The sequence below is a fragment of the Amblyraja radiata genome, chromosome 3 (assembly GCF_010909765.2).
Source record: "Amblyraja radiata isolate CabotCenter1 chromosome 3, sAmbRad1.1.pri, whole genome shotgun sequence".
Lineage (NCBI taxonomy): Eukaryota > Metazoa > Chordata > Chondrichthyes > Rajiformes > Rajidae > Amblyraja > Amblyraja radiata.
Genome location: NC_045958.1, coordinates 2487485 through 2502667, shown reverse-complemented (window position 1 = coordinate 2502667; position 15183 = coordinate 2487485). Strand labels below are relative to the sequence as shown.

Below are 15183 nucleotides of genomic sequence, written 5' to 3'. Positions count from 1 at the left end.
CAAATTGACTTGTATACTGAAAGTTGAATGACTAAAGACAATTACAAGTTTCCAGTGTGCGATACCTAATTACGTAAGTGTGACATAATTACCAGACGGATCTGAGGGAATAAAGTGGTGGTCACAAACCATATGCTATATCATTTGTTAATATTCACGCTTTCTATAAAAATCTTGCAGAACAACTGCATTAAAATATACTTGTGTGTGTTATTGTTCAACAATATGTGCCTATTCCTACTGCAATAAAGATTGTAAAATGCAACTGAAAAGTTTGATCTTCTGGTTCAGCCTTTTATGCTTGATCTAGTTGTTCACAACGCAACCAGCACACGCACAATATTGGATGGAAACATTCCTTGTATTCTGTGGAAATAGTTCCGTTTTAATTTCCAAATTAACCAAACAGCATAAACAGAGATTGAACCCAATGAAGATTGAACTAACTGGGGGAGAGAGGGATGGGGGTGGGGGAGGAGGAGGGGGAGGAGAGGGAGAGGGGTGAGGAGAGGGAGATGGAGAGGGGGAGGGAGATGGAGAGGGGGAGAGAGAGGGGTGGGGGAGAGAGAGGTGTGGGGGAGGGGGGAGATGGGGTACCACCATGAGGTACCACCTCCAGTTTAAATTCCATTTGGAATATTTTGGAGGACCAAGAAACAAGAATTGTATTTAGCACAATATCGAAAAAGAGTAGAGATTTACTCATAGAGTACTACAGCACGGAAAGTGGCCCTTTGGCCCATCTTGTCCATGCTAACCAAAGTGCCCCATCTAAGCTACTCCCAGTTGCCAGTGTTTGCCCCATATCCCTCAAAACTTTTTCTATTCATTCACCTGTACAAATATCTTTTAAATATTGTTAATGTACCTGCATCAAATTCTTGGCCCAACAATTCTAACAAAGATAGACACAAAATGCTGGAGTTACTCAGTGGGACAGGCAGCGTCTGGAGAGAAGGAATGGATGACGTATCAGGTCAAGACCCTTCTCACGTTGGAGAGAGCAGTAGAACTTCTTCAAACTAGACATACCTTGAGGAGATTTTGCAGCGGAACAGACAAAATGTGTAGGAAAGAACTGCAGATACTAGTTTACACCGAAGACAGACACAAAATCCTGGAGTAACTCAGCGGGATAAGCCCAAAACGTCACCCATTCCTTCTCTCTAGAGATGTTGCCTGTCCAGCTGAGTTACCTTCTTTGGGTCTACCTTCGAAGTACACCAGCTCTTTCCTACAGATTTTAACGGAGAGCTTTGGTCAGTAGCATCCATTGACAGAAACATTTCTCTACTCATATAAATAAGACCATAAGATGTAAGAGCAGAAATAAACCATTCAACCCATTGAGTCTATTCAATCATGGCTAATCTATTTTCCCCTCTCAATCCCATTCTCCCACCTTCTCCCCATATTCTTTGACACCCTTAAATATAATAAAACCATTAACTGTTGGCCATTGAATAAAACAAATAAAGCAATCATATCACCCTAACGGTGGAAGGAATGGCTATGAATCATGCTGTAGTCGTCCGATAAACCTCAGGAACCACATGTTCAAGGACAGACAGACAGAAGGGCCTGTCCCACGAGCATGCGACTGCATGCGGCAAGCGCGACCTAACGTGGTCGCTTGAACCGTACGGCCTCGCGGGGCCGGTCCCACTTCGATCGCCGAGCCGTATGGAGTTGTGCAGAGCTGGTCCCGACATTGCGCGGGGCTCCGAAAAACCGACGGTTCAAAAATTCTGCGCGGCAACGGTCTGCCGGTCCGCAGCCGCCTCGACGCCGTACACACCGCCTCGACGGGCGTGCGCTGCGTCTCAATGCCGTACGTCACGCGTGAACTTCCCGCGAACTTCGCTCGAACTTCACGTCATTCACTCTACCTCCGCGCGGCCCCCGCTTCCGGTTTGGTCGCGCTCGACGCATGATCGTGGGACAGGCCCATAAGTCACAGGGTTGTTTGGTCTCGTAATAAGACTTGAAGTTATTATTGACTTTGATGTGGCAACATTTCTCAAGGTTCTTTACAAATTCGGACTTGGCCATCCAGCTGCAAGTTCCAAAACCACAGTTGAAGTAATACATTTGGAGTCAGGCCCTTCAGCCCATGGAGTCCACACTGACCACCCATCACCCGTCCACACCAGCTCGATTTCATCTCTTCTAATCCACTCCGCAATTCCCAGAGGCCCATTAACCTACAAACCCACACATCTTTGGGATGTGGGAGGAAACCGGATCACCCGGAGGAAACCCACGTGGTCACAGGGAGAATGTGTAATCTCCTCACGAGGTCAGGATCGAACCTGCATGCTGGCGCTCCAGTGAGGTGCACAACGGATTAAATAAGGGCGGCATAGTGGCGCAGTGGCAGAGTTGCTGCCTTACAGCACCAGAGACCTTGGTTCGATCCTGACTATGGGTGCTGTCTGCATGGAGTTTGTACGTTCTCCCTATGACCAACTTGGGCTTTCTCCAGGAACTTCAGTTTCCTCCCACACTCCAAAGATGTACAGGTTTGTAGGTTAATTGGCTTGGTAACATTGTAAATCGTCCCTAGTGCTGCAGGATAGCGTTAGGATAGTGTTAACGTGCATTGATGGTCGGTGTGGACTCGGTGGGCCTAAGGCCCTGTTTCCACGCTGTATCAATAATCTATAAACTAAACTAAAATGATAAACCAAAAGTCCAGACTCCTTTCTTACCTACATGCATGAAAAATCTGGCATGACTAATTCAAAGCAGAACAGGTTTACTTCCTCAACTTTTTGCTCAAGGTTTACTTATCCTTCAACTCTCACCAAAACAAAGCTTCAGCTCATGACCAACCTTGCTGTGTGCAGGAATCTACATTACATTCGCTGCAGTTCAACTGGACCTGCTCTAGTTTGAGGCATTAGGAGGTCAGCAATAGATCAACGTAAATGTAAGTGGTTGTCTTTACTTTTTAAAGAGTATAGAAGGATCTAAGAAGGGCAAAAGGTGACAGGGAAAAAGGATATCATTCCTCTGGGATACAGGAAAAGCAGAGCGCCGATATAGATGAAAGAAACAATACATTTTCAGTTCTGGGTTGGTAATAGGAATAAAAGGAGCAACACACTATAAATTATATTGACTTCCATATGAAGAAAGACTGGATAGACTCAGCTTGTACTCGCTAGAATTTAGAAGATTGAGGGGGGATCTTATAGAAACTTACAAAATTCTTAAGGGGTTGGACAGGCTAGATGCAGGAAGATTGTTCCCGATGTTGGGGAAGTCCAGAACAAGGGGTCACAGTTTAAGGATAAAGGGGAAATCTTTTAGGACTGAGATGAGGAAAACATTTTTCACACAGAGAGTGGTGAATCTCTGGAATTCTCTGCCACAGAATGTAGTTGAGGCCAGTTCATTGGCTATATTTAAGAGGGAGTTAGATGTGGCCCTTGTGGCTAAAGGGATCAGGGGGTATGGAGAGAAGGCAGGTACGGGATACTGAGTTGGATGATCAGCCATGATCATATTGAATGGCGGTGCAGGCTCGAAGGGCCGAATGGCCTATTCCACCTATTTTCTATGTTTCTATACACTGTAATCTGACATAAGAGTACCAGAGAATCATACAGCATGGAAACAGGCACTACGACCCAACTTGCTCACACCGACCAACATATCCCATTGACACTAGTCACACCTGCCTGCGTTTGGCCCATATCCTTCCAAAACCTGTCCTATCCATGTACCTGTTTAATTGTTTTTTAAAATGTTGCAATAGTCCCTGCCTCAACTACCTCCTCTGGAGCTCATTCCATACACCCACCATCCTTTGTGTAAAAAAATTCACCCTTCAAATTCCTATTAAATCTTTCCCACTTCACCTTAAACCTATGGTTCTTGATTCCCCTGCTCTGGGCAAGAGACGTCTATTCCTCTCAAGATCTTATACACCACTACAAGATCACCCCTCATCCTCCTGCACTCCAAGGAATAGAGACCCACCCTGCTCAAACCCAAACCCTCTAGTCCTGGCAACATCCTCGTAAATCTTCTCTGTGCCCTTTCCAGCTTGACAATTTCTTTCCTATAACACGGTGCCCAGAACTTAACATAATACACTAAATGCGGCCTCACCAACGTCTTATGCAACTGCAACATGATCTCCCAACTTCTATACTCAGTACTCTGGCTGATGAAGGCCAATGTGCCCAAAACCCATTTTGACCACCCAATCTACCTGTGACTCCACCTTCAGGGAATTATGCAACTGCATTCCTAGATCCATCTGCTCTACAACACTACCCATAGTCCTACCATTCACTGTGTGGGTCCTGCCCATCTTCTCAAAATGCATCATCTCACATTTTTCTGCATTAAATCCCATCAACCATTCCTCAGCCCACCTGGTCACTTGATCCAGATACGTTTGCAATTTTTCACAACCATCTCCACTATCTGCAAAATCACCTACTTTGGTATCATCTGCAAACTTGCTAAACTCACCGTGTATGTTCTCATCCAAATCATTGATATAGATGACAAACAGCACCGAACCCTGAGGCACACCACTCATTACAGGCCTCCAGTCTGAGAAGCAACCTTCTACCATCATCCTCTGCTTCCCTGAAGCCAATTTTCCATCCATTCAGCTAATTCTCCTTGGATCCCCTGCGATCTAACCTTCCAGAGCAGCCGACCATGAGGAACCTTGTCGAATGCTTTACTGGAGTCCATATATACAACAGCTACAGCTCTGCCCTCTTTGACCTTTTTGGCCACGTCTTCAAAAAACTCAATCTGATTTGTGAGAAACTGACACCAGCCTCATTGAAACGATGGCACCGACCGATCGACGGATGAGGACAGACACGTGGAGTGAGGACACCGCTGCCGAGGGAAGGAATAAAGGAGGACCCGGTGTGGGGGGAACTGCCGGGAGGGAGGGGGAGGGGTGGGGGACAAAGGGGGATCTGGCGCATGGGTACTTTGTAATTGCCCTTTATGGGCGACTATTTGTATACCTTGGGTACGCAAGCTAAGAATTTCACTATGACTTGTCACATCTGACAATAAATTATTCAATTAAATTCAATTCTACCATCACCATGGGGGCACATACCACTCTCTGTGGAAAACACATGCATTGAAAATTGCCATCACATTTCTCACACCAAAAGCCAAGCCATTTGGTAATTAACGTTTCCTTCCAGGGAAAACAACGCCGTCCACTCTCTCTGTGCCTTTCATCAGGTTCGTTCCTCACCCTCTTACACTACAGAGAAAACTATTCACATTTGTCCAAACTCTCCTTGTATCCAATACTGTCCGATCCATTCAAAATACTGGTGAACCTCTCTGTACCCGCTCCAAAGCTTCCACATACTTCCTGTAATGCGCCGACCAGACGAGCATACAACAGCAGAAATGTGGCTGGGTTATTTATATATGGATGTAACAGCACTTCCCTACTTTTATATTCAATGATAGACACAAAGTGCCGGAGTAACTCAACAAGTCAGGCAGCATCTCAGGAGAAACAACATAGGTGATGTTTCAGGTCAGGACCTTTCTTAAAACTCAGGGTCTGAAGAAGGGTCCTGACTCGAAACGTTACCTCCTTTTTCACCTGAAATTTTGCCCGACTCTGAGTTATTCCAGCACTCCGTGTCTATTTTTGGTATAAGCCAGCATCAGCAGGTCCTACCTATTACATTTTATATTCAACACCCTGACTGATGAAGGCAAGCATGCCATGTGCCTTATTTGCCACCCTGCTTACTTGTGTTGCCACTTTCAGGCAACTATGGACTTGCACCCCAAGATCCACAAGAGTCCTGTTATATATTGTCTCTGTTTACGTTTTTCCCTCTCATAGAACAACACCTCGTGCTGGTTCAGATGACAAATATCTAATTTTACAGACAGCTGAGGGCTTTGCCAGGTGTGAAGTACAGACAACCAGTTTGCTATTAAGAGAGTCTCTGTACTGTCAAAATAGTTCACCTGGGTCCAAGCCATTGGGGTGGCACAATGGCTCAGCGGTGGAGTTGCTGCCTTACAACGCCAGAGACCCGGGTTCGATCCCGACTACGGGTGCTATCGGTATGGCGTTTGTACGCTCTCCCTGTGACTACGTGGGTATTCCCAGGGTGCTCCAGTTTCCTCCCAGACTCCAAAGATGTACAGGTTTGTCGGTCCATTTGGCTTTGAAAAAAAGTGTACACTTGTCCCTCGTGTGTAAGGATAGTGTTAGTGTACACGATGATTGCTAGTCAGCGAGGACTCGGAGGGCCAAAGGGCCTATTTCCAAACTGTATCTCTAAAGTAAATTAAACTAAATCTCTAAACTAAACAAAACAAAACTAATAGTGCGCCTGGGACCTTACTGAAACAATATGGTCCAAGGGCACGTGATACCCATAGAGGGAGTACAGAGAAGGTTCACCAGACTGATTCCTGGGATGTCAGGACTTTCATATGAAGAAAGACTGGATAGACTCGGCTTGTACTCGCTAGAATTTGGAAGATTGAGGGGGGATCTTATAGAAACTTACAAAATTCTTAAGGGATTGGACAGGCTAGATGCAGGAAGATTGTTCCCGATGTTGGGGAAGTCCAGAACAAGGGGTCACAGTTTAAGGATAAAGGGGAAATCTTTTAGGACCGAGATGAGAAAAACATTTTTCACACAGAGAGTGGCGAATCTGTAGAATTCTCTGCCACAGAAGGTAGTTGAGGCCAGTTCATTGGCTATATTTAAGAGGGAGTTAGATGTGGCCCTTGTGGCTAAAGGGATTAGGGGGTATGGAGAGAAGGCAGTTACAGGATACTGAGTTGGATGTTCAGCCATGATCATATTGAATTGAGTGCCGGCTCGAAGGGCCGAATGGCCTACTCCTGCACGTATTTTCTATGTTTCTATGTTTACCCAGTCTCAGGGCAGTGGAAGATCGGTCCCATCACAATATTTTACCATCACTGGCAGTGCATACATATTTCGGAGACCAGTAAAATGTTATTTGAGATTTCTTAAATTACATAAAGCAGAAAAGTTAAATGTACTAAAATAGGCTTCTGGATAGAAAACGTGTGTGACTTTTGGACAGCCATATGCAGGAACGGATGGTTATGGATTAAGGGCAGACAGATAAGAGTTGGTCATTGTGTCATGTTGTACACAGACATTATGGGCTGAAGAGGCTTGGTTTTATGCTGCACTGTTCTATGTTCTACCTTTTATATTCTTAAACAAGGAGAAACAAATCGTGTTACCTCACCGCCAACTCCCTTCAGGTATTAATAATCTCATGACAAGAGATTGGACAGTTGAAAAAAGTGAGAAATGATAATGAGGTTTAAGCTGATCTGAAATTGTGTTACTGGGGGGGAGAAGGGTCGCAATTATTGTCCTCCAGTCATCTGCTACCTTTTAGCCATCAACGATTTGACATTTTCAGATAGAGCAACTGGTAACCTCTTCCTTTGCCTCTAGTTTAAAGGTGGATAAACTCCAGCCATTCCTTGGGATTTTTCCACCTTTGAACCCACTGAGGCATCATCCTTAGTGAAGGAGATGATGGTGGCCAATTCACCTCTTTGCGGTGTGGGAGGAAACCGGAGCAGGCAGCAGAAACCCATGTAGTCACTGGAAGATAGTGGACACTACACACAGACTGTGCCCAGAGTCAGGTTAAACCTAGGACACTAGCACAGTGACTCCACACGTTATGCCACTACACTACAGTTCCATCACATTGTAAGAAACCACATCATCTCATATATCTTGGTCTTAATATTTGCGAGACACTATATTGCTATCAGTTTAAAGGAAGAATTCAGATGTTGAAAGCATCAACTGTGCTGCAAATGGGCGACACAATGGCAGAGCCTCCCAGCAACAGAGACCCAGGGTTCAACCCTGACCTCCAGTGCTGTCTACGTGGAGTTTGCATGTTCTCCCTGTGACGGCGTGGGTTTCCTCCGGATCCTCCGGTTTCCTCCCACATCCCAAGGAAGTGCAGGTTTGTAGGTTAACGGGTCCCTGTAAATGACCCCTAGTGTGTAGGGAGTGGATGCAACAGTGGGATTACAGAGCGGGTGTGAACGGATGGTCGATGGTCGGCGTGGACTTGGTGAGTCGAAGGGCCTGTTCATTTGCTGTATCTTTCAGCTAAACTAAAGGAAGGAAGAACATTAATGTCAGACCAGTTGTGATTTATCAAAAACCCTCAGTTCATCGACAGGGAAACAAAGCATGTGGTGATCCAGTGAATAAAGCAGAGGCAGTAATTTGAAGTCCTGCTAAGATGTAATGAGATATTTGCAACACCATAGCAACCGGGATTTTGCCGAGTATGGAAGAGCAATAACATTTTTTTTTAGTCAAATGATCTGTAGAATGTGAATGATAATTAGAACATCCTATTTATTATAAGGGCATATTAGGATAGACATTCCAAATTCAAATAACACAATCAAAATTAGTTTTTTGGGGGGTTTTGTTATTATATTTCATCACCATATTTGCTGCAGGGAAATTGCCAGTAACATCTATAACTGTAATGAATAATAACTGCAATAAATGCAGCAACCTACTGTTGCTTTAATAGCACGTTAATGGCTGTTGACACACAGGGTTTCCAATGTTTAAAGGCTGGGCCTCAGCAGGGTAGTGCTGTGGGCTGGCCTTACAACAGTCTGGCACACGGCATTGACAAGTCTCCAGTTAACATCTCAGCTGGAGAGCTGAAAAGGCAACGAGGCTATGGGAATGGAAAAAGAAATAGGGGAACGCATAGAATTGCCAAAGCCAAGATTCGCTTTATATTCTCTGGAAAATGTTGAACGAGACACTTTGCCATTGTGGAAAACTTGAAACGACAGAAAATACCAAGTATACTGTGATTGAATCAGGATCGCAGAGTTCACTGCAGTAAATTGATTGCATGAAATACTTTTGAGTTGGTTTGTCAAAATGACAAAGCGCAACATCAAGGAAAGTTCTCTTTCCCGTTCTGGAGACTGATTTTACATCCAAAATCTCCACGTGGCAAGCTCCAGTTGTCAACTAGCCTATTCTGGACAGAGTCATTGAATTATTGAGTCACCACACCATTGTCAGAGGCCAAATCCAGCCCACATTTCAGCATTCCACTCCACCCTGTTCTACTCTCCCCACCCCAACCTTCTTTCCCCATAACCCTGAGATTTGTTTTTCCTTCTAATCCCACCATGTCCCCTTTAGAAAGCCCTCCATGTTTTCAGCACCTTTACAGAATGATAGCAGAGCTCACTACAACTTACTGCATAACAAGGGGTTTTCACATATCCTATATATATGTCGCATCTACCCATCACTATAGGAGCAGGGAGGTTCTAATGCAGTTGTACAGGGTCTTGGTGAGACCACACCTGGAGTATTGCGTACAGTTTTGGTCTCCTAATCTGAGGAAAGACATTCTTGCCATAGAGGGAGTACAGAGAAGGTTCACCAGACTGATTCCTGGGATGTCAGGAATTTCATATGAAGAAAGACTGGATAGACTCGGCTTGTACTCGCTAGAATTTAGAAGATTGAGGGGGGATCTTATAGAAACTTACAAAATTCTTAAGGGGTTGGACAGGCTAGATGCAGGATGATTGTTCCCGATGTTGGGGAAGTCCAGAACAAGGGGTCACAGTTTAAGGATAAAGGGGAAACCTTTTAGTACCAAGATGAGAAAAACATTTTTTACACAGAGAGTGGTGAATCTCTGGAATTCTCTGCCACAGAATGTAGTTGAGGCCAGTTCATTGGCTATATTTAAGAGGGAGTTAGATGTGGCCCTTGTGGCTAAAGGGATCAGGGGGTATGGAGAGAAGGCAGGTACAGGATACTGAGTTGGAAGATCAGCCATGATCATATTGAATGGCGGTGCAGGCTCGAAGGGCCGAATGGCCTACTCCTGCACCTATTTTCTATGTTTCTAAATTTGTCACCTTTCCCTTGCCCCGAAATCCAATGGGAACAGCTTGTTGTTATTTACCTTATCTAAAGGCATCATGAACTCATAGCCCTTTCCTTACAAACTTCCAATACTGTGAGAAGAACAACCCAAGCTTCCACACAAAAAAAATACTCCGTGCTGGTTTAACTCAGTGGGTCAGGCAGCATCTCTGCAGAACACGGATAGGTGATATTTCAAGTCTGGACCATTCTTCTGGAAGAAGGCAGGTGAATGTTGTAGAGGATAGAGCAACCGTTAATCTCTTCCTTTGCCTCCTAGATTTAAAGGTGGATAAACCCCATCCATTCCATGGGATGTTTCCACCTTTGAACCCACTGAGGCATCATCCCTAGTCTGAAGAAGGGTTTCGGCCCGAAACGTCGCCTATTTCCTTCGCTCCATAGATGCTGCTGCACCCGCTGAGTTCCCCCAGCAATTTTGTGTACCATCCCTAGTGAAGGAGTAGATTATGAGAGAAATAGCATTCACACACAGTTCCTTTGAACCACAGCAGGGATAAGAGATCTCAAACCACAGAGTGAGCTTGAAGAAGCATAGGGATAAAAGGAATTGCAGATGCTGGCATGCAAAAAAAGACACAAAATGCTGGAGTAACTCGGTGGGTCAGGCAGGATCTCTGGAAAACATGGATAGACAATAGGTGCAGGAGTAGGCCACTAGGCTCTTCGAGCCAGCACCGCCATTCAATGTGATCACGGCTGATCATCCACAATCAGTACTCCGTTACTCCAGCATTTTGTGTATTATTTTGTACTCCAACATCTGTAATTCCTTGTCTCCCTATGCTTCTCGACCTCACGTTGTGGTTGAGATCGCTTGTCCCTGTTGTGGTTCAAAGGAACTATGTGCGATGTTATATCTCTCATAATTGAAAGGAAGAGGAAATGAAATATCTGATTTGTTCAATGAATTTTGTTTTGCCAATAAGCACAATAATGTTATCCCATGAGTGCTACCAGATTGGAATTAAGGTTGACGTTTGGTTTAGTTTAGAGATATAGCGTGGAAACAGGCCCTTTGGCCCACCGAGTCCGTACCGACCAGCGATCCCCGCACATTAACACTGCCCTACACCCACTAGGGACAATTTACATTTATACCAAACCAATTAACCTACAAACCTGTACATCTTTGGAGTGTGGGAGGAAACCGGAGATCCCAGAGAAAACCCACGCAGGTCACGGGGAGAACGTATAAACCCCATACAGACAAGCACCCATAGTCAGGATCGAACCCGGGTCTCTGGCGCTGTAAGGCAGCAACTCTACCGCTGCACCACTGTGTCCTTCAACCGTGTTGAGGCATTCATTTCAAAGATGAAATAGTAATGTTTGCCTTAGGACAAGGGAAATCCAATAGTTTCCAACTCTTCAAGTTATCTGTATCTGTGTCCACAGTTGATGGGTCCATCACTATGCATTGTGATTCCTGACTCCTGTATTCAATAAAGCTGTAGAACTTTTCTAATAGAGGTACACGTGACTCAGGACCCAGAGCTATGGGGTGCACAATTAATTACATTACAAACTGGTCTGGCAGTCCATTCAATTGTACTAAAACGCAATAAACACACGACTAGCTCATGATCCATTAGACCATAAGACATAGGAGCAGAATTAGGCCATTTGGCCCATCGAGGCTGCTCCACCATTCAATCATAACCAATCTATGTTTCCCTCTCAACACCATTCACCTGCCTTCTTCCTGTAACCTTTGATGCCCTTACTAATCAGGAACCAATCAAGCTCCATTTTTAAAATACCTATTTAAAAAAAAAAAGTATATGATAGGTACCCTCATCTAACAAAAATATATCAACCTCATTATATTTTTACTGTTCTCAAGAGAAAGGACCAGAATACGATCATTATTTGTACAGAGAAAAATGTCCCCTGATTGCAATAAGAAGTGGCCCTGTTCTAATTTTCAGCAGAGAAGCTAGTTAATCTTCAGTTAATCAGGAAAATTTATGTTACCCCTCCTATGGATCACTCTTCATTCTTCTAAAGACAATATAACACAATCAGGTTAAGTCAATCTTTCTTTTGTCACTTTAACTCTTTAAGCCGAGACACTTATATGCTCAACAGCCAAAGCCCACATCTTAAAGCCAATATATCTTTCTGAGGGATGCCCTCTATGATGTTCATCATGACAATTCAGAAGGGATTGAACTACGAGTCCTTTCTTTATTTATTCCAAATCTCATGTGATAAATAGCAGCATTCCATTTGATTTCTTCCGGCAGCTGTGCACTACCATTTAGTGCTTTCTATCCAAGGATTCTTAAATCTCTTTTGAGGATGGCCTCAAAGCCCTCCGGTTCTTCCTCGACCAGAGAAGCAACCTATACCCAGCTACTGACACTCTCCTCCGCCTAGCGGAGTTGGTCCTCACCCTCAACAACTTTACGTTTGACTCCTCCCATTTCCTCCAAACACAAGGCGTAGCTATGGGCACACGCATGGGCCCCAGCTACGCCTGCCTCTTTATCGGGTACGTTGAACAATCCTTGTTCGAGACGTACCAGGGCCCCATCCCCGACCTCTACCTCCGTTACATTGACGACTGCTTTGGGGCCACCTCCTGCACCCACACACAACTGACTGACTTCATCCACTTCACCACCAACTTCCATCCGGCACTCCAATACACCTGGACCATTTCCGACACTTCCCTACCATTCCTTGACCTCATCATCTCCATCGCAGGGGACAGACTTCTGACCGACATACACTACAAACCAACTGACTCACATGGCTATCTGGACTACACGACTTCCTACCCTGCCCCCTGTAAAGACTCCATCCCCTACTCCCAATTCCTCCGCTTACGCCGCATCTGTTCCCAGGATGAGACGTTCCACACCAGGGCATCGGAAATGTCCTCGTTCTTCAGGGAACGGGGATTCCCCTCCTCCACCATAGATGAGGCTCGCACCAGGGTCTCATCCATACCCCGCAACACTGCTCTCTCCCCATCCCCGCACTCGCAACAAAGGCAGAGTCGCCCTAGTCCTCACCTTTCACCCCACCAGCGGGCAAATACAACAAATAATCCTCCGCCATTTCCGCCACCTCCAACGTGACCCCACCACTCGCCACATCTTCCCATCTCCCCCTATGTCTGCCTTCCGCAAAGACCGCTCCCTCCGCAACTCCCTTGTCAATTCTTCCCTTCCCTTCCCTCCCGCACCACCCCCTCCCCGGGCACTTTCCGTTGCAACCGCAAGAAATGCAACACCTGTCCCTTCATCTCCCCCCTCGACTCCATTCAAGGACCCAAGCAGTCGTTCCAGGTGCGACAAAGGTTCACCTGTATCTCCTCCAACCTCATCTACTGCATCCGCTGCTCCAGATGTCAGCTGATTTACATCGGGGAGACTAAGCGGAGGTTGGGCGATCGTTTAGCCGAACACCTCCGCTCAGTCCGCAATAACCAACCTGAACTCCCGGTGGCTCAGCACTTCAACTCCCCCTCCCATTCCCAATCCGACCTCTCTGTCCTGGGTCTCCTCCATTGCCAGAGTGAGCAACACCGGAAATTGGAGGAACAGCACCTTATATTCCGCCTGGGTTGCTTGCGTCCGGATGGCATGAACGTTGAATTCTCCCAGTTTTGTTAGCCCTTGCTGTCTCCTCCCCTTCCTTAACCCTCGAGCTGTTTCCTCCCACCCCCCCCGCCCTCGGGCTCCTCCTCCTCCCTTTTTTCTTCCTTCTCCCCCCCCCCACCCCCCATCAGTCTGAAGAAGGGTTTCGGCCCGAAACGTCGCCTATTTCCTTCGCTCCATAGATGCTGCTGCACCCGCTGAGTTCCTCCAGCATTTTTGTGTACCTTCTTAAATCTCTTATTAGGCGGCACGGTGGCACAGCGGTAGAGTTGCTGCCTTACAGCGCCAAAGACCAGGATTCAATCTGGACTATAGGTGCTGCCTGTATGGAGTTTTCACGTTCTCCCCATGACCTGCGTGGGTTTCCTCCGGGTCCACTATTTTCCTCCCACACTCCAAAGACCTACATGTTTGTAAGTTAATGGGCTTGGTAAAATTGTAAATTGTCCCTTGTGTGTGTGTGTGTGTGTGTGTGTGTGTGTGTGTGTGTGTGTGTGTGTGTGTGTGTGTGTGTGTGTGTGTGTGTGTGTGTGTGTGCGTGTGTGTGTGTGTGCGTGTGTGTGTGTGTGTGTGTGTGCGTGCGCGTGTGTGTGCGTGTGTGTGCGCGTGTGTGTATGTGTGTGTGTGTGCGTGTGTGTGTGTGCGTGTGTGTGCGTGTGTGTGTGTGTGTGTGTGTGTGTGTGCGTGTGTAGGATAGCATTAGTTTGCGGGGATCGCTGGTCGGCCTGGACTTAGTGGACCAAAGGGTCAGTATCCATGCTGTATCTCTAAACTAAGCTAAACTAAACTGCATTTGCACAGTTTCTATTATTTCAGATAGGACATGTGTGGTCTTGCAGTAGGATGGGCTTAATGGTGATAAGTTAAATACACACCTGAGAACTAAGTTGACAACTTTGTGTTGGGAGAATATAAACATCAAAATCACACTAAGAGCACAAGAAGGAAACATATGTGGCATATAACATATGAGTAATTGGAACATTGGAGTAAAGGTTTGGCATGTTTGAAAGGAATATTCCACATGGACCTTCTGCAGAAAATCAAGTGATTGCAATATCAATTATCCTAAACTTCATTCAAGTCACAGAATCACACCGCCCAGCACCAGGCCCTTCGGCCCAACTCACCCGCACTGACCAACGTGTCCAACTGATAGCTTTAAATCAGTCATGTATACTTTACATATTTCAATATACTTTGGCACTAAATGAGTAGAATGTCGTTAAATTCTGTTAGCGTGAACCACAGCATAGACAGTCGGTTCTTGTTATTCTTGTCTCCTTTGCAATAATAATCATAGGAGGAATTAAATGCTATCACTTCAGTTCAAGGCCAACGGCCCCAGAGCAGGAAAGTTTGTGTCCTGATTTGATCTTGAGAGATAAGTAAAATACATATAAATTATAAACAGAATGAGCGTGTCTTGGCCAAGCTGAACTAAAGTCACCCTCACTGTTTATAGAATGATGCACGTGAAGTTTGCATTACGCGATTGAGTGGGCTTTATGGCAAGCTACATTTTCAATGCATACGGCCTTTAATATGCTTCACGCTCTCACTTGAAGTTCACAACTGCAA

At 45.5% G+C, this 15183-nt stretch overlaps 1 protein-coding gene across 1 annotated transcript in view; it reads right to left on the bottom strand.

The window, feature by feature from the left end:
- Positions 1–15183, bottom strand: part of LOC116970737 (versican core protein-like) — a 153303-nt gene that overhangs the window by 130376 nt on the left and 7744 nt on the right. The window lies entirely within an intron of this gene.